The sequence below is a fragment of the Coturnix japonica genome, chromosome 5 (genome assembly GCF_001577835.2).
Source record: "Coturnix japonica isolate 7356 chromosome 5, Coturnix japonica 2.1, whole genome shotgun sequence".
Taxonomy (NCBI): Eukaryota; Metazoa; Chordata; class Aves; order Galliformes; family Phasianidae; genus Coturnix; species Coturnix japonica.
Window position 1 is genome coordinate 13,789,186 of NC_029520.1, and position 19,684 is coordinate 13,808,869.

The 19,684-nt window shown below is 40.5% G+C and overlaps 1 protein-coding gene across 3 annotated transcripts in view; it reads left to right on the plus strand.

Moving 5' to 3' along the window:
• The window catches only part of DENND2B (DENN domain containing 2B), a 140,831-nt gene that overhangs the window by 3,113 nt on the left and 118,034 nt on the right, over nucleotides 1-19,684 (plus strand). Inside the window, exon 2 of one of the 3 annotated variants that reach the window (XM_015864089.2) lies at nucleotides 12,996-13,114. The exons of the other annotated variants lie outside the window; for them this stretch is intronic. The gene's annotated coding sequence lies outside the window, so the exon portion shown is untranslated. The remainder of the gene's footprint in view (nucleotides 1-12,995; nucleotides 13,115-19,684) is intronic. 3 annotated transcript variants of the gene reach the window in all.

Sequence of the window (19,684 nt, forward strand, 5' to 3'; positions counted from 1 at the left end):
TTTCAATTATATTGTATTATATTGTGTTATCCTGTATTTCGATATAGTATTTAGTAAATAAGTGTGCCTCCTTAGATCGTTGCCGCTGTTTTCTTTTTCCTAATTAACTTTTTCCTTTCGGCCTAGGGCCCCTCCGGGGCCTACGGCCCCTGTCACGGACGCAGGTGGATTTTTAGTTCAAACCGTGACAGTACACATATAAAAAAATTCCTTGGTCCTGGAGAGATGCTTTGCTTTCTGATTCAACCAGTGTCTGCGGTGGAAGTGTGGGACTGAAAGGCTTCTCACTTTCTGAGAAGGTCTGGGAACTGGCAGCTGAAGGTACTTTGTACTAACCCTCAGGATGTGTCACGACTCTCTTGAATGCATCCCTGGCTACCATCTTCATCTACAGCTTAGTGAGCTGGGGTTAAAAAAAAGGATGGATGCTTGAGAACTTGAGTCAATTTGGGATCCTCAGTCCATTCTGAGTATAGGGCTGTGGTTGCTAAATAAACAGCTTTGGATCCACTGTGGATTTTCCTCATCTCCTCTGCCTGGAAAACAGAAGCACTTGCTTTTCATGGTTTAAGAGAGTTTGGTTTATGTCAAAGTTTCTATGTGTGCTAGATCCTTTGTGCCACGACTGTGTGTTTTGAGCAACCTAGACAAGGTTAAGTGTAATGTGGACTCTTCCAGGGTAGTGGACCAAAATCTGCACTGTTCAGACTTTCAAAACGTGCCAAATTATAGCTGAGTCAAGTCAGGTTTCAGTGCAGACTTCATTGATTTCTTGTTTAACATAGGTTCGATTCAGATTGCAAATTAATTGTTTGTTTCCCCTCCTTTAATGTTGAATGCAATGTGTGCTAGTTTGCTCTTCATGATCAACTGCTACTTTTCAGACTTTTTGGTCTGCAGTTGAGGTTTAGTTGGCAGTGCAGATGGAGGCAAGTTTGGGGAACCGAATCCAAATATTTACATTCTTGATTTGGCCTAGTCTTTATACTTGTAAACACTCACGGTCACATTGAACTTTGGTGAGGTTATAAGTGGCTTCGTCAGGCTTTGGGGAGTCACACCCTGCAGGACCTGAGCATTCCCCTTTTAGGAAGAGTTTTGGATATGTTTTTCAGGTGTATACCTCAGCTGAGTATTAGTGTTTGTCACTGTTTATCTGACTGCAGAATCTTTTCCTGCACCTTGCTTTCTTTTTCTTCTTTCTTTTTCTTCTTCTTCTTCTTCTTTTTTTTTTTCTCTCTTTTTTTTCTCCTGGAGAGATTCATCAAAGTTCAAAATGTCATGGAAGAGCTGTTCTGTCCGTGTAGAAGGTTATGGCACAGTCTTTGTAAATCCTTGTCTGCTGTGCTGCTGCAGAACTCTGACCCGATGGAGTAGAGCCATAGTGAAGACCCTTCTTCCTCCATGGTTACCATTTTCCTGGTCCTTACTTCTTGGGCACAAAATGAGTCAGAGGCTTGATTTGAACAGTGAGGATGTTCACTTGTGGGGAACCGGACTTAAGCCCTCTTTTCATTCATGTAGGCTTTGGTGGCCTTGCCTGTGGTGGGGGTGGTTGGAGATTCATTATCCTTGAGGTCTCTTCCAACCCGGGCCGTTCTGTGAGTCTGTAATAGGCTATGCGTCTGATCAGCTGTTGCTTGAGTAGAAATGTTGTGATCACTGAGGACCAAGCCTCTAAGTTCTGTTCTGCATTAGCAATTGAACTGTCTGATCTGCCTTACCACACACCTGAGAGTTAGGGATCAAGTGGGCAATGCTTCATTGCCAACTCACCCTATTGCTTGGGAATCCCTTTCAACTCAAGTTTGGAATTTGAAATGATAGCTTTGTAGTGGAAAGCCTGAGACTATCAATGTGACAGAGTTACACTGGGTTATGGTAGGAGCTCCTACTCATCATCTGAGGTTCATAACTTTATATCCTTAGCCAACCTGGTTTTGAGGGAGGTTGCAATAGTTTAATCCACAGTGAACACGTTTAGAGCAATCCTCTACCTGGAGCTTGTGCACAGATCATTAGAATTGTTTAGATAAATGGATGCCAATTCATATGGTCAGTATTTTTTTTATTCATGTTGCTGTAAGCTTGTAACCTTGGAGATGCATAGGATAAGAGGAGATGTTCATTTTAATGCTATCTTTGAAGATATGTTTGTTTGAGCTAGATCCTTCTGCTGAAAACCTGTCATCCATAGCAGTGCATTTCAGGGAGTTTGTGCAAGTGGAAAAGTCCCTAAAGATACACTGAAAGCACAGTCAGTTTAAGTCAGAAATGTGCCCTGTGTTCACACACATAGGAACAGGATGTAGCTTTGACTTAAGTATATCAGTCTCTTAATTTCTCTTTAAAATGAAGCTGTGGAAATGCTTGATGTATGAACATTTAGAGTTAGCGCTGGTGCCAACACAGGAAACTAGGTCTTTGAGCTGAAACATTTAACATTATTTCTTAACTCCCATATCATTAAAAACACTGTATTAAGTTCTAATTTGTTTAATTGTTTTGACGGGGTCATCACACCAAGTTAATGCTTTACATTCTGCTTCTCCCCCTTAAAAAAAAAAGGGGGATTATTTGTCTTTGTGCATCATCCAGTCTGAATTGCAGGGGACAGATGCTAACCCACGAGCATGATGCCAAGGGCCCTGCTTGGCCTGTTGTAAGTACTGGTGCAGAGACTAAAGTGCTTTAGGAGAGCTCCCCTGGCAGATCTCACAACCTTTCTTCAGTGAGATGTTTTAGACATGGACTCTTGTTCTGAGATGTCCTTCAAGTTAGTGGAGTGGAGATAAATCTGCCACCTTACATTTTTTGCTTTCAGCAATGTTACTATTTGGAGGGAGTACAGGCAATTTTTGCAAGACAGAACGAAATAAATGAGGTTTGAATTATGCTGATACTTTGTCCTGGTGGAAACTTTATCGCTCAGGGTCACTGGAGGGGGAAATATATCTGGCCCAATGTCACGTTGCACTGTGAGTGGACACAGTGTGCTAATGAAAAGTGGGGATTATTGACTCAGCGAGTAGGAAAGTGCTTCTCTCATTTGTGCTACAAGATCTCAATGGTTGGAGTTTCCAGTATGCCTCACCGTTTAATCCTCCCTAGGCTCAAAAGCTCCCCTTAGCCAATGTTGTTTAAATGAGCTTCACTAACCGAGAATGTTGTTTTGAAGGTATGGCAGACCAGCGAAGTGTAAAAGCTTGCCAGAATCACCTGTGTGGTGACAGGCTGCGAGCAGTTCCACGCTGCAAATTGGGGAGCAGTTCCACACCACTGCTTGTGTTTTGCTGCCTGCTGTATTCCTGCCAAATGGTTAACCTTAGTCTTTGAGCAGAAAATCCCCCATTTTGCACAGACTGTGTAAGAAATGGCTGGCTTGGGAAAGAAGTGAGGTCACAGCAGGAAACGAAAGAAGGGGATCAGAAAGAAAAGAGGCCTAAGACAGTCTGAAACACCCCATGAGTTGACTGTATGTATTACATAGCAATTTACAGGATTGCTAAACAGCGTTCAGTACTTGTGGATACAATTCATGCACCATTAGGTTTGAATATATGCTTCTCCATTACTATTTGACGGATGTATCTATTGCCAGAGTAAAAAAAAACCTGAACTATTTAATTGTAATGTTAAAAAAAAAAAAAAATTCATGCAGGGAGTGATTCCATAAATGAGTACTTCTGTAATTTGCTGTGCTCTGATCTCTGGTTTCATGCTTAATTCCCAGTTATACCAGATTGAAAGTCACTAAGATGGTTGCTCTGGCTTAGCGTGGGCAGCTGAAGCGAGCCATTACTCTGTACCCTGTTCCTTAGGAAATAAGGGACGCTGAGTGATGGTTGAGTGCACACACACTGTGCAGGTGCCTGTTCTGTGTTCCCTGAAACCAGAAAATTCTTTTGTTTGCTGCTGTGCATGTAAGGAGCCACTTGTTTAATGCTTGTGACAAGTACAAGACACGGCTACTGCTCCACCCCTTTGCTGCCTGCCCTATTGAGACAGTGTTTCTCTGCTGAGTTTGTTGCCTGCTTAGTAGCTCTTTGCTGTTTGTTTGTTGTTCATAATAGTCTGGCCTGCTTCTTCGGAAAGTGTCTTTCTGATTCACTTGGAAGGTCTGGATAACTTCTCTCGTCCTTGGAAACAGGACCCTTGGAGGCTTTTGCTGACATAGCAGCAAAGCAGCCAGTAGAAGAGTTGCTCTTCCTCCCTGGAGATATCCCCAGGCCTGCGAAGCAAAGAGAGATATCATTGCCCTCAGTTGGTGACGTGGTCTTCTGCTTGACTGGTTCTGATGTTCAGGCTTTTATTTATAAGAACAGTAAGAGAGACGTCACTGTGCTTTGCATTCTAATGCCAGCATCACGTGAGTTTTGATAAAGATTCAGCTTTAGTTCTGTCTTTGTTTGCTATTGAGTTCTCTCCTACTAAGGCAGTTGTCTTTCAGTTGAAGAAACTAAAAGAGAAGTTGATGAATGCAGAGTTAAGATGATATTTCCCAAATGAAACAGCGCCAATAACTTTTCAGAGAGAGAGTAACAGTGGAGGGCAAAATGTTATGAGGAAAAGAAAACAAAAGAGAAAAAATAAAATAAAATTGTTTTTCATCCATCCATTTCCATGAGAGTAGATTGTTCCCTGGCACTGAGAACAGGGTATATGTTTGAGGGGAAATGACTGTCTCGTCTTTTCAGTTAGGTGGATCACTGTATATTGTGGTATATCTGCCAACAGAAAGAAGTGAAGAGGATGGTACATAGCATCAAAATACAGCATCTGAGACAGAGGGGAGGATGTACTTGCTGCCATGGGTTAAAAAGACTTTTTTTTTTTTTTTTTTGAAGATCAATAATCCAATCCCTCGTCATTTTTTTTTTTTTTAGCAGAAAGTTTAATAATGCACAGTGTATAAGATAAACCAGACTGTAATTTTTGGCTTGCAAGTATCTACCCAGAACTACTGTGGGTAGGCTGAGATGTGATGGGAAAAAGAATCTGGCTGTTCCTAAATTTAGACAGATGATAGAGGTTTGTGCCCCCTAAAAGTGAATCTGAGCTTTCAGGTATGCTGCATAAATACAATAATTAAATTAAGTGACATATTCATGTGATAAATTAAAATATGTGATGATTTCAAGGGTCATACATATTAATGAACCCACAGATAATTAATAAAACAGCAGGAATCCAGTCCTGGATAGTTTAATGCTTTGTCTTGGACCAAAACTTCCTTTTCCTTTATGCTGTGCAGCAGAACAGGTTGGCAACCACATCTTTTTGTCCAGCCCAGATAAACATGTAGTCACAAGGTTAGCTGGGGTGGAGACCACACAAAGCAGCGTGATGTGGACTAGGTGAGTTATCCCAGCATGTAGACAGTATCTACTCAGGCCTTAATTGCCTGGCACTTTTTGCTGTGATTTTTCAGGTTGTTTCTGAGACCAGGCCTTAACCCTTTTCCTCTTAGTTAGCTGAAAAGTAAAAGGCAAGAATGTATCAATTGTTTTAAAGAATTTTTTTTTTTAATAGAATCTCAGCATGACACTAAATGTCAGTATGACTTTTTTTTTTATCCAAGACTCATTGACATACATAGGATATATGTTTTTTTAATACACAAGAAAAGGACTCACCTCCACTATATTCTGTAGTGTCAGTGTTACACTCTTATCTCTTCAATTTTTATCCACTCTGGGAGTAACCAGCCATCCTTCCTCAGAAGAGAATCTTGATTCTATGTCTTGTTTTCCAGATGCACCTACTATCAAGTACAGTGTCTATAGAAAGATATCAACCCTGGTAAAGAGATACTGGGTTGTGAATCTTGTATTCTATGACCTACTTTTGTTATTGGCTCACGGGGAGACTTAGTAACTCAATTACCTGTAATCTCAGGTTGTCTGTGATTTTGAAGAGATAACAGATGTCTCTCCACATCTTCCTGAGATCTGCACATGAAAGGAGCAAAAGTTCCTAAATGCTCACAGTAAGCTACTTTCTTTGAGGTGTACCTTTTCAGTCTGTTGCATTTCTTTCCTAACTTGAAAATGGTGTAATGCCCTTAAATAGCACTCCGAAGGCTGATGGCAGTTCTACTGTAAAGCTGCGGACAGCAGAAGATAGAGCCTGAGGACTGCATGTGACTCAGAGAGCTCTGAAGTTAGGAAGGCAGTACCTCGTGTTTGGTTTCCGCCGACACCTCTAGCCAAGCAAAGAAAAGGTGTTGACATTGGAAGGAGCTGCAACCACGCAGCTCTGCCAAATATGAGGTGAAACCTTAAAGGAAAGGAATAGCAACAACATATGACCCAGCAAAGAGTATTGACGACTACTCCCTCAGAGTATCTGGACCATCCAAGTCACCCGACAATTCACTGGCTGCCAGCTTGGCACTGTTGTTACAGGCTCAAAATGCGTGGGCTTTATGGGCCTGTTAAAGCAACACTACACAAGGGCACTGTTAAATTATTTTTGTGATGCAGCAGAAGTTCTGACTTTTTCTCATCACATTTCTTATCGCCTAATAATTGTAGCTTCTATCAGGTTACACTTTAAATTAAAGAATAGAGAAGAATAGAGTACAAATTTGTTTATAGTTAATCATGCTCTGTGAATACCTTATTTCACTTCTATATTAAACGTGTAACAAATCTGTTTTGCAGCTACTTAATAGGAAATGATGCATTGGTCTCACATGTACATTTACTGTGATCTCAAGTTTTCAGGTTAAATTAGGTTTTAGATAACAGTTTCTCTGGAAAATAAAGCTTTCAAATGATGTTATTTCTTTCTCACTCCCTTGGATTCTGTTAGTTTTTTACATATGCCTCCAGTTTGACTTTCTAGAGTGACTTTCATACCCTTGAGGAAATCTATCCACAATATTTGCAAAATCCACTTTATTACAGTGAAAATGGGTTCCACTTGGGACAAATATTTTTACCCACGTGGATGAAATACAGACAGAAGAAGAAAAATGAGTGGGAGCCTTATTTACATCCTCAACTGTGCTTTCATTTCTGCAGTGACTCTCTACTTAGGGTTAGAAGCACAACCGTGAGCTGCTTCTCTGTTGTGAATGGGGATGTGGGTTGGCAAAGTCAGTTGCTGTCTTTTTCCCCAGTAATTTTTCTGCCCTTTTCAGCATTCTTGTAGACACTTCTACACAGCCTGGCATGCAAACATTTTGTTGTGCTTCTTTCAGCATCATACTATATTTGTTGCTACTTTGGAAGTTTTCCTTTCTGTCTTAGCTGATGGTAGGTGATGGTTTAACCAAGAGGCCAGGCCTGCTGGCAGTTTCTAACTCAGATGGAGGAAAAAGGTATGTTAGTGGGATAGAGAACATTGAAAGTAGTCTCAACTTGTGCACTGTGAGACTGAATGGGAGTGGTTTTAGTGCATCACTTGTTTTCCTCAGAGCTGTTCTCTGACCTGAGGCAATTAGTCCTGAAAAGTCTTCTTAGTTTAGACAGTTTGTGACCTGCCCCTACCCCCACAGCTGTTCCACCCTCAGGCGGTTTGGGCATGCCTTTACACCAGGCCAAATGCCAACTGCATATTTGGGACTAAAACCCCATCTGCTTTTTTTAAGAAAAAAACCAACAACCAACATAAACCCAAAAATGTGGCTTTCATTTATTTTTTATAAAGTTTGTTGTTCAAAATAGGAGAAATAGAAGTTTGACCCTTGAGCTGTATGATTATTTGCATTATTTCAGCAAAATGCAAGTGCCTGCAAACAGCACAGATATTGTGCTTTTTAGACAAGGATATTGAAGAAATGGGGAAGAAAAAAACACCCACAGCAAGACAACGAAAATGAATTTAGATCTTCCAAGTGTCTCTGTCTCCTGTGTGGAAATCTGATCCATTGCTAGTTTTCTGTGTTTTGTTGAATAGTGACACCAAGGGAATTGGAAAACAGAGATGAACTTGCATTCTTCCATGGTTGCTACTTCAAAGATTGGGGTTGATGTATCCGTCTTCAAGCCTGAGTGATGCCCACTTGCTGTTCAGCTCAGAGTGCAGTCCTAAGTACATGTACTGATTTGGGTTTCTGCTCCATTTGTGCAGCAGGCTGTTCCTGGGGCAACACGAGGAGTGCGGTCTTAGGTGGTCATTCACAAGTTCCCATCCACAGTGCTCTTCTTTACTGTCAGGGTGAACCTCAGTCTTTTTTGCTGCGTTGTTTTTAAGACTGAAAAAGGAAAGCAGCCTTCTCACAAATTTTCTTACTTTGCTGTATTAAAAGAGCTAGAAAATTCCAGCATGGTAGTGTTTTAACTTTTGCTTAAAAAATGTGAAACTGTGAAATCTGGCTTTGAATTAGGACTGGCGGGTTTGGCAAAGCAAGAAGTGTGATGTGAAGCTAGTTTTTGTAAGGTCCTCTAAGACTTTCTGGCTAAATGGTTTTTCACGTGCTAAAAAGCACTGCGAAAGGCTGTCTGTGTAGGTAGGAGACCTCACAAGGGCATGTTTAGTTCTGTGTTTCAGTGCATAGCATCAGAACCCTGAAGTAAGAAATATCTATCAGCTGTCCAGCAAGCAGATAAAGGTGCAGCCCTGTTGGAGTCCAGTGGTTAGCAGTCAACGCAGATCAGGTCTGGACTTAGTAACTGAACATGTGCCTTTCTGACTGTGGAGTTAGTGCATCTCCTAGATTTAAGCAGTAATTCTTGCACTCTGAGCTTAAGAAAATGTAACAGCGATTGCCCTGCAATGTTGAAGTGTCATCTAAAGATAACATGAGTTCAGGCCACCAGTGCTACTGTGCAATTGTAAACCATACAGATTAGGCTACCTCATAAATTAAACCAAAAACCCCCTCCTTTCCATCCTTACCACCCTCTATAGGGACTTGTTGGACACAGCGCTTTTGACTCATACTGGAAGATTACCAAATTTGGAAACACGGGGTATTTCTGACCAATTTGGCATTGAGTACAGGGTGCTATTTAAATTCTGGTTTGGTTAACTACACTTTTGCCTCCACAAACTTCCTCTCTTGCTCTAAATGGCTACAATGATATATTTTTTTCCCCTGCTCCCTCTGTACTTGTGTGGCTTTTTAATGTTAAATGGATATTTTGCTTTGCTCTGGAGACAGCTGTATTTCAGCAGTAGTTGAAGCAATTAGAGTCGCAACCCACTTTTCACTGTTTATTTTTCAAAGGTGTTGCAAGGCCCTTAGTTATTAATTGTTAAGACTTTGAAATATGAAGATATCATATATATATCATCATAAGATATCATATATCAGCACTGGTCAAGTCAATGAAAGCAAAAAGATGTTTCTTGTGTATTCTGAAGTCTTCAGTTTGTAATAGTGCAAGCAATAACTGGTAGCTTCCCTACAGTGCTTTTTAATGCTCTGAAGGCCTTTACAAAGCTAATCAGAGCCATTGAAACTTTTTGATTAGATGAAGCATGGTTAAAATATTCTATTTTATGTTTATGCCAAAAAAGTTTCTGAAGAGGTTGAGGCAGCAGAGAGGCCTAAATGAAGCAGAAATAAACTCAGCAACTGCTTTTTTATAGATATAGCATCATGACCATTATCATGTGTAGCAGAAATGCTAAGTTATGGCTTGAAGCAGTGATGGAACACCTGGTGGGAAGGCAGGGCCAACCCAGGGGAGCTCAGCTGCATGCAATGTACCTGAGTGGCTGGAAGGGATGGAGCCAGGATCCACCCCTTCCAGACATCATTTAAGGGTTTGCAGTGGAGGCAAAGGTATTTCTCTGGGAATTGCTGCATACCTGAGGCCTTCTGTAGGTAAGCAGCTTCCTTCTGTTGATTCTGCACTTATGGCTGTTGCATTTGAGCAAATCCTTACTTGCTGCAGCCAAGGACCTTGCTTCTCTGCTGTTGTTGTTGCTCTTTTCATTGCATTATGTTGTGTAACATGAAGTTTTTGTTTCATGCAAACATCAGTTAAAAGCGAAGAATAAAGCTCTGAGTGTTGTCCTGTTTTTGGAGAACTTTGGTTACGATTTGCATTTTGTAGATCAAGAAATTGAGGGAAATCCAATAACTTGTATGAGTGGAGACGCCTATGCCAAAGATGAAGCTGGATTTCTGAGTTCTCTACCCAGAGCTAACTCTGTGATACTGCATGGTAGTGTAATAAGGTTGTTGCTTTACTACTTTTGCATAAGCACTATTGTTTTCCTTCAGAAATTAAGCTTACAGTTCTAAGCAAAGTCTATAGGTAAATAGCTGTGAAATTCTCTATCTAAGAAAAGGGAGAATGAGTTACCAGTAAACATTACTGTGTAAATGAGAACAAACCTTTAACCATTTCACTGCTGATTTACTGTGAAAGTTGCATTTTCTTGGATTATAACAGGAGCTGAGGAGCAGAAGCCTAACTATAACATATTTCCTCAGATTATTAAATGAAACATAAATAACAAAACAAACAATGGGTTCTGCTATTTCTAGACCTATGTAAGAGTAGTATTTGCTATGATGCTACAGAATAAGTGTCATGAAAATACTAAGATACACCTGTAGCAGGGTGGATTTTCTTTTGAAGTTTTTGAAAGGAACTAATCCAACCAAGAAATGTTGTGCTGCTCCATTGTCTTCTTTTAGTTCATTCCAAAAGAGAATGTTTATTCTGTTTGTTACGAGAAGTTACTGCCTTAAAGTTTAAAAAAAAAAAAAAAAAAAGCCCTTCCTCTAACAAATAGCAGAACTCCAATGCTCCATTTATTGTCTTGACATTTTGTTTTATCGTTCCAGTTTGCAGAGCAGTCTCCAGAGGTTTGTGAAGTATGCATGAGTAAGAGAGAGAAATGCTCTCCTATTTTATTTCAGGAACTTTGGGGATTTTAACTAGGAATCAGGCCTGGCTGTATCTGGATTCTTCCCATGAGTGGCACTGAAAGGATCTAGATGACATGGCACACTCTTACATCATCTACTTTTCCATGCATTTTGCTGCTGTGCCATACTGTTTGCTAGCCAAGTCCATGGTCTCTATGGAAGTATTTTCCGATGGCTGACTTTTATTACCTTTATTCATAGACCAGCATTACCTACATGTACCATTTAGTATTTGGTGCCTGATTTCTTTGTTAATTCTACACATGTTAGTAGAGTGTGGGAGAAGAAATAACAAAAGTACCTTTTCCTTTGGAAAAGGCTGCTATAAAAACTGGACAAGTGGGCGTGAAATACATGTTAACCTTCATTCATGCACAGTATGCTAGAAAGTGGTCAAATATACAAACCACTAGCAATTCTCAAAGGCTGTGGGGGACTCAAGCATCATGGCACTGGTCTTAGAAAAATTATATATGGGAATCCTCAACATGTATGGGAGATAATGTTTTTTTTTGTATCCCAGAATATAAATGAGATGCTAACTTGAATAGTTTTGTAACATGGAATGTCTCTCTCTTTTTTTTCTTTTTCTTTTTTTTCTTTTTTTTTCCGTAGCTTTACATAGTTCAGTGCTTCCCCTTCATTTCCTCATGCCTGAAGAATGTAGACAAATAGCTGAAAAAGGTTTGTCTTTAGTGCTGTTAGGTCATTAAGGTTCTTGGCCAAAAAAGATCCCTGACCTTCTTGGTCAGAGGAAACCACATTAACAGCAATAGTTTTAAGGAGTTTATAGCTAGCGTGTCTCAGCTGTTGTGTATGGGGCCTATGGGGATAGAGCAAAACCTACTTCAGCTTTTTTCATGTTGTGGAAGGTTGATGCTTGCAGAAGATGCAAAAATGCATTCTTCCCACATCTGTGTTTTCATCTCCAGGTCTGCCAGTCTAAATGCTGATGAAAATGTAAAATGAAAATTGTTCCCTCCTATGATTACTCTACAAAACTGGCTGAACTGGGAGAAAATTGTGAAAGGAAAAATACTGTGTAACATGAAAATCGTGGTACATCAGTAATACAGCTGCAAACGTTATCACCATGTCAAAAGAATATCTTTAACAGAGTAATTCAAAGAAAGATAATGAATTATTTTTGAAAAAAATTAAGGGCAAGGGGAAAATCCATACGTGCTTGCAGGGGAAATGTATAAAGCAAATGAGGGATTTTACGTACTTTGGTATATGGCAGATACAGTATTTTATAGAACGGGTTCCTGTAACTTGACATCAGTAGAATGACCAGAGGAAAGATGAGAAGAATTTGAAGTGATGCTGTTATTCAGAGCTGTATTGATATGGAGAAGCTGTTGGAGTTTGTTGTATAGAGTGGGGAGAAGAGCATTACAAATGTCATTAGTGAAATTGAATCTGATAGCTGATATACTACAAGCAAAAGCCAGAGGAGCTGATAGCAAATCTGTGGTATTTAAAGGACATGCTTCATTGATCAGAACTAAGGAGAAAGGGGAAAAAAATAACAAACAAAAAAAAGTGAAAAGGCTTAGGGCTTGTGCACTCCCAAGTGATTTTTCCACACGCAGCTGTGTTATTCTGACTGAAGCTGGAAATAACTGTGTTCATACCAATGAGCTATATTTATTTTGTTCAATTTTTATCTTGCTGAGTATTTTGTAGTTACTCTCTGCCTCATCTCACGGTCTTCCTCATAGGTGCTGTTGGTCTCTCACTGATCATTTGGAGTTATCTCTGTTCATAGCTCACTGGGTTTTGTGCCCAAGTCTTATCTTAACCCTTGGGACCTGAAGCTTCTAACACTGAATGCAATTGCAAGTTGGCCCTTGAGGGGATATTGTTGAGTCCTTAAAAGCTATTCTGTTTCTTTCTTTATGCTACTACCATTTGTATGTAGTCCTGTTCTAAAATACTTCAGTTTGATTTTCACTGTGTGTCCCTGCTCCTCTGCTTGTGTTTGCTGTCATCTTTTTGCTATTGGCTTCGCTCTCTTCTGGAGAACGCTTTTGTCTTCACGTTCTCCCATTTCAGCTGTTTCAAACACTTGCCCTAGGGGGTGGTGGTGGTGATGTTTTTTAATACAGTGACTTACTGATTATTTTTTAAAATTATTTTTATTATTTAAATTAAGGGAGTACCTGAATCTTGCTGCTCTAACGGAAGAGCTCATAGCAAAGCACTTGGGTTTGTTTCAGCATGGAAGGCGGACCATGTATGAACTGAGCCCTCAGCAGAATTTCCTCAAATACTGTAAGCCCTTTTTTGACACTGACAGTCCTTTTGCTTTGTCCCTCTGGAGAAAACAAGCAGAATATTCAGAGCACACTGCTTAAATCTTAATCAATGTGCCACTCACATCTGTTATTTGAAAGTATAGCGCTTCACCCTTTCAGGTACAGAAACCATGTGTAGGAAGTTGACGTAATATTTCTCAGATGATTAGTACCTGATTAGCTTCAGATAAACGCTATCTTCTTGCATTTGTTTTTGTTTTTCCTAGTCCTAAGATTTCCTGTGTTGTAAAACTTGTGGGAAAGTTTACTTGTGTGACAGGCTCTGGCTAATTTCACTATGTCCAAAAATATGAAGATTTAAACTTCTGGATTCTGATCCAAATCATCTATGTTCCCAAATGGCGTGTGTTCTTTGTTGAGCATTGCTTTTCTTTATTATGCTTTAGACTACTTGAATGTATTGAGTATTGTGTACAAGTGTCTGAAGTTCAGAATATCCTTTGGGGAAACTGAGTTTAGGTTCTTGAAGGAAACAGATAGTGTTGAATCTGAGCAGTGTAGACAGAATTTGGAACCTGAAGGCTTCTTCATGAAGAAAGCATACAAGATCTCTTCTTCCTCAATATTTCCTTATTGGAAACCAGGTTTATTTTTAGGACTCCCAGAGCATCTGTCTGTGATGTGGAGTGTAGTTTTTCTTTTAATGAACTAGATTTTATCCTTAGTCTTTCATTTCATTTGCTGTGCAGGCTATGAATCACTGCAGAGGGACCAGTTCTTTTGTTTTTAAAGGTGCTGCTTCTTCAGTTGACTGGGCAAGTGGAAGATTGTTTTCTTTAGCTGAAAGCAACTCCCAGAATTTCTGTCAAAGAAGAGAAAGAAAAAAATATATATTTATCCTATCTGAAAAGATGGTTTATAAGGATGAAGAGTGAATCTCCAAAAAAACAAAATGGAATATTTTCAAAACTGGATTCCAGTTTTGGCCAGTATCTCTGGTCTGTGCCCCAGCAGGCACAGTGAGGCTGAGGTGCTAATAAGGATTGCTGTGCATGTGGGAAGGTTACATGCTTACCCTGCACCATTGGTGCCCCAGATATTAGCACCCCTGGGAGAGTCCTTTTGGGCCATTAGGGCCAATGCTTGGGAGGTGAGTGTATCCCTTACAAATGACACAGCACACAGGATTGTGAACCCATGGTTTTGCCTGTTGGAAAGCTTTTCTAATTCTTTGCTGGTATATTAGTTAGAAATATTTTTCTGATTTCCAGTCGAGGATTTACTCACATCTAATTTCTGTCTAAATTGCTTTCTAGTCAGTCAGGAGGAAATAAATGTTGAATGTGGTGAATAAGATTTGCTATGGCAGTGTATGGACAAAGCTGTTTACTCTTCCAGTCTCGCAATATTAGCCTGGTGGATTCTATGTTTGAATAGAACTATTCAGCGTGGTTCTGGTGCTTTTTAAATGGAAGAACATGAGTCTGATGAAGCCAATAGAAAGGCCCATGCTTGTTTTCAGTGGTCTTGAGAACTAAGCTTTAGAAAGTTTTCAGAGAGCTGGAGGCAGATGTGTCTCCCACCCACAGTTTGGGCAATGAACATGTGTGCACAAGGCTGTTGTAATTAGGAGAGAATTCAAAGGGAGCTGTGCATCCAACGAGAAATAATCATAGGCTGATCTGTGCCTCGGCAGTGTACTTTCACACAGCCTCCATCTGTAGCTCGGGGCCTCTCCAGAGAAGGGAACATCAGATGCACCCTTCTCTCTCAGGATTATGAGATGTACACAGATGTTCCCTGGGGACTGGGATGAAGCCACCACATCTGGGGGGTTTTTGTGTATTTATTTTGTAAGGATCCTGATCAGGCTGTTTAGGTCAAGAACATACAGCAGCTTGTTTGCTTGCAGTTTGATCTGAAAGAAAGGCTTTTGGTAGCATGTGCTTTTTGCGGTTGAGGGTTGTTTTTAGGGAGTGAAGTATAGACAGCACATGGAGATTTAGTTGGAAACTTATTACAGGAATGGCTATGAAGTGGGCTCTAAGTAGAACTGTTGAAGAGAAAGACTGTTCCCAAACATGGTAACCTAGTGAGGGAAGAGTGATATGTAGTTGAATATGTTGATATTTGCTCTGAAATGGTAACAGAAAGCTTTGGTAATGTGAAACCTCATGCACTAAGTTGGTGGATCCCTTCTAAATTAGTTGATATTTATCTCCAGGAAGTACCATTCTTTTGTGGGTGGAGGGGGAGAGGGAGTTGGGGTAGGTAGGTTGTGGTGTCTGCAGAATGTGTCATATCCTGAATGCCCATCTCCCCTGGGAGACTACAGCTGCGTCAGCACTCAGGATGGTGGCAGCAGCCTGCAAGAAGTCATTGGCAGCTTTCAGCAAGGAAGAAAAAGCTGTCATTGAAACCACAGTTATCAGAAGTCTCTCATTTGTGTCATGAATTATAGCAGTGCAGACACTGGCATTGGCTGGTCTGGCCCTCTAGTATTCAAATTCCAGATTGGCTGATTTATTTTTTCACTTTTCATCCTTTAAGGGCTACCATGTTGTAGTCCCCTTGCTGCTGTGTTTTGCTGGCAAGTGAAGCAGTTCATGTTTGCTCTGTATATAATTACTGTGGTTAAGATTATTTAAAGATAGAGCTAGGATTGTTTTGTCGCAGTGTGCCCTTATAGTATGGTTTTGTGTGAGATGGTGAGTGATAAATGCAAAAAAATACATATAATCTTTTTACTCTTGCCAAATCCACTGGTTTATGGTGATTTTTTTTTTTTTTTTTTTTTTTTTATTCTACAAGGCTTGTTTTTCTGGTGTTCAGTCATCAGTGAATCTTGGCCTTTTCTATCTTCCATACCAACAGAGGAAAACTTGGAAACATGAATCCCAAAGATTTGAAATATAGAGAGCTAATAGGATGAGTTCAGTCTTTACATGTTCCTTAACTTTTGAGATTGGTTTAGGTTATCTTGCAGTTACTCAAGGAACTGACTCAAGGCATGGAAATGCTTAAACCCAGTAACAGGAGTTTCTTCTCACTGTCTGCTTTCTGTTGTGTTGTTGGAGAGAAAGCAGGAAATAAGACTGTGCCTCAGCCTCTCTCCCAGCTGTCTGATGGACACTAGAGCAGAATAATTGCATCTACACAGTGTGGAGAAGCAGTAACACTTGCTTACAGGAACCTGCACCTTGTCTTCTGAGAGAGTGAGGTGGTATCTTTCACTTTTCTTAGTGTAGATGAGTATCTACATGGGATGGTCAAACACACATTTGAATAACATTGTTTATTTCACGGCTCTTTTCCTACTGATGTTACTGAAACTATTTTAATGTTGCTACCAAGCCCCCAGCAAGACCAAAGATTCTGCCAGAGGAGAGGATGGTAGTTCAGAACTGCAGTTCTGTGTGAACAAATAAATACTCCAGAGAATCCCTGAGAATGGAAGCTGTGGGCCTTGGCATGGCAAACCTATCAAAAAATTGATATTGTTTGTTTGTTTTGCATTTGATTTTAGTAATAGGCAAAGTTTTCCAACCATATATTGTGTACTCTTTGACTAAAAAATACGTTCATTAGAAGGAAGAAAAACAAAGAGGAAGAAACAACTTTTCAGAGAGATTCTCATACTGATTGTGTTTTCCATTTAAAATGATTTGCTAAAGATAAAAGCTGGAAGGCCATAGATTGTGCCTGTATGGATGTGAAAGGTGCTTGTAGGTGAGAGGTGTGAATGGGGTGGAAATGCTTGGTCCCCAGCTCTGTGCTGGCCTGTAGGTCATCTTTCTTTCTAAGGATTTTTGGTATTTTTTTCTGATGATGTCTGCCTCTCAGTCATTTGGAGGAACCGGGGCTAATGAGGCAGCAGATCGGTACAGTCAAAACAAGCTAGATGTTAGATGGCTGGGAGTCAGAACGGCTTTGCTTTGCCACCTAAGAGTCATGCTTCCTGTGTGAATGATCTTACTTTGACCAAGACTTAAACCACAAGGTTCAGGGAGTAACCACTTAAAGAATTGGTTAGGTTTGTAGTTCCCTTTGTGAATAACATGAAGGGCTGAGAGAGAAAACAAAGATCCTTACTTCTCAGCAAAAGCGCAGAATAAAGATGATCAAATTCTCTTGGGTTTTCTTGTTACTGGTATATATCTTTTTTCTTGTGGAGTAGAATTGGTGGGGTTTCAGAAATATGCTCAGTCAGTGTCAACCATTTCCTATTGTGGCTGGCAGCTGTTCTCAGTGTTTGCAGATGTGGGCACAGAAGCACTCCTTATGAAACAATTGCTTGAGAAGAACAAAAGGGTTCTGGTGAGGAGAACATTTGCCCCCATAAATTACTGCTGTAGCCTCTTGTTGGAGCAACAATTGAGTAGGATTCTGCATCCCACGCTTGAAAATAGTCTCAGGTCTCATCACTTCTCATACGGTGTTCCCCGGTGAGAGGGGTCAGCAGTATTTGTGTGTCTTCTGTGTTATTAAATGACCCACCCTCCTCCTCAGCAGTATGAAGCTCTCTTTTGCAATGCTATGAAGTCACGTATTATGTGGCTGGATCATTGAGGACGTGTGTCTGTGGGGTGGCACACACTGGTGCTGTGATGGAGGATGTGTTGTCCCAGGTTCATGTTTGCTCCAAGTTCACTGGCTGTGTGTTACGGTGTGACTGTGTGCGTGGCACAGAGGACAAAGTTACATCAATTAGCATAACTGCCTCCCTGTTAAGGAAGAAGAACCAAATCAAAAGATATGAGGAAGATTATTCAGAATCAAATGACGCTCTTGATTTTCCAACACCACCAAGTGAGACTTGTCACATGAGACCAGTCCAAAGCTTACTGGGCAGTCGGTTGCAGCAATGGCATGCTTTAGTCATGATGTCTCACCTGCAATGGGTTAAAGTGTGGTGGTGTTACACCATTACGGATAAGTTCGCAATTGGTTTGTGAACAAATCACTTGGTAATTCTTTTAACTAACAACTGACTGATACACTAGAAAGTCAGTTAGCATGATAGGTGGGAATGTAGTTATGGTTGGGGTCTGTGCAGCTGTGGGGTTGTAGGCTGACTATGTAACACTACTGAATGTAAAAGTGCTGATTCCTGCTTTCATACAGGCTGCTGGGATTTCAGATTTGCCATGTGTGTTTGTTCCTTTATCACTGAACCAGAGTGCTTGAGTGAAGACAGTCCAAAAGGGACAGCAGAGTGTGAGAAAGTAAGGGCAGACAATTTCTGTCTTTTTGTCAAAAAAAAAATAAACACAGTATAGAACAGTTTGTAGAGCTATACAGCTCTGCCTTTGTTTTCTGAGAGTGTACCTGATTTACTGCATAAATCAGTCTGGTTTAGCGTAGTTCCTGCTGAATCTACGCGGCTACCTTCGCCTGGTCATGTAAGGCAGCTTGCTAGAAAACAAGAAAGCATTTCAAAAAAGTGAAAGAAAATGTGCTGAAAACCCATCCCTTGTCCCCCTGCATCCAGTGCCTGCTGGCACATCTGCCACAGCTGCATCCAGGGGCATGGTGGTTCTCAGCTCCCTTGGTTGTGGCCTTTGGGCATTGTGTGTGGGTAAACTGGTATGGGTCTTGGCCTTATTATTATGCTCCCAAACTCCCAAGTTGCTGACTTTTATGCTAAGTAGTGCAGTTCAGACATGGCTATCTGATAGCGTTTTGTTTATACAGGGAGAGCAACAAATGCACTGTTAGCAAAATGATGCAAATCTTTCTGCTATTCAGCAATGCTTACCCATGGTCTACAGTCTCAAACAGACAAAGAAAAGTAGATAGAAAGCAGCTATGGTCATGGGCTTGCCCTGACCGGCATCGCCTTTCACCACTTTTGGAGGTGGATTTTTGAGCTAGATGTACCATCAGTTTCACTCAGAAGGGCTTTTTCTATGTTTTCAAGGTAGGTCCCTGCTCCAGTGCCAGAACTGGATACAGTATTTTTACATTCTCTGGTGTTCAGCAAATGTGCCTAGACTTCAGTTTATTTTTAAGGGGTTAATATAGAATGAGCACATTTTCCCTACCTTCTGTGAATTCAGAACGTTAGCTTACATTAGCTTCTATTTAATAACAATAATGTTGAGAGATGGCTATCTCAGGGAGCTAAACTGTATGTGCACCCAAGGGCAAAAAAAACCCCAAATGACAAAAACCCACCAAAAAAGTGAGAATGGAGGAGGGGAGATGGATAAGGAAAGTGCTTGTTTGTGCAGTTTTTTTCAGTGGAGGGTGGAGGTGCTCTGTAAAGAATTTTGAAATAATAAAGTATCTTGTCGTAGTTGAACAGAATGGATTGAGATGGCAGTCTGTGCATTCCTACACACACAGAAGCAAACATTCTTTCCTTTTCTCTTGTACACAAACCAGCAAGCGCTCATGTCGCCATATCCATGCTATAGGGCAGGGCTGAATACAGCTCCTTGACTTTTTCATTGGGTTTTAAGATGAGATAAGGTTTTAAGATTCTACAGAGTTTTTCCTCTGTAGAAAGCACTTGTTTCCTGTCTTTAGTAGAAAGTCCTTTTCACCCACCTGATTTTGACAATTGACATAGCAGAGCAGAGAA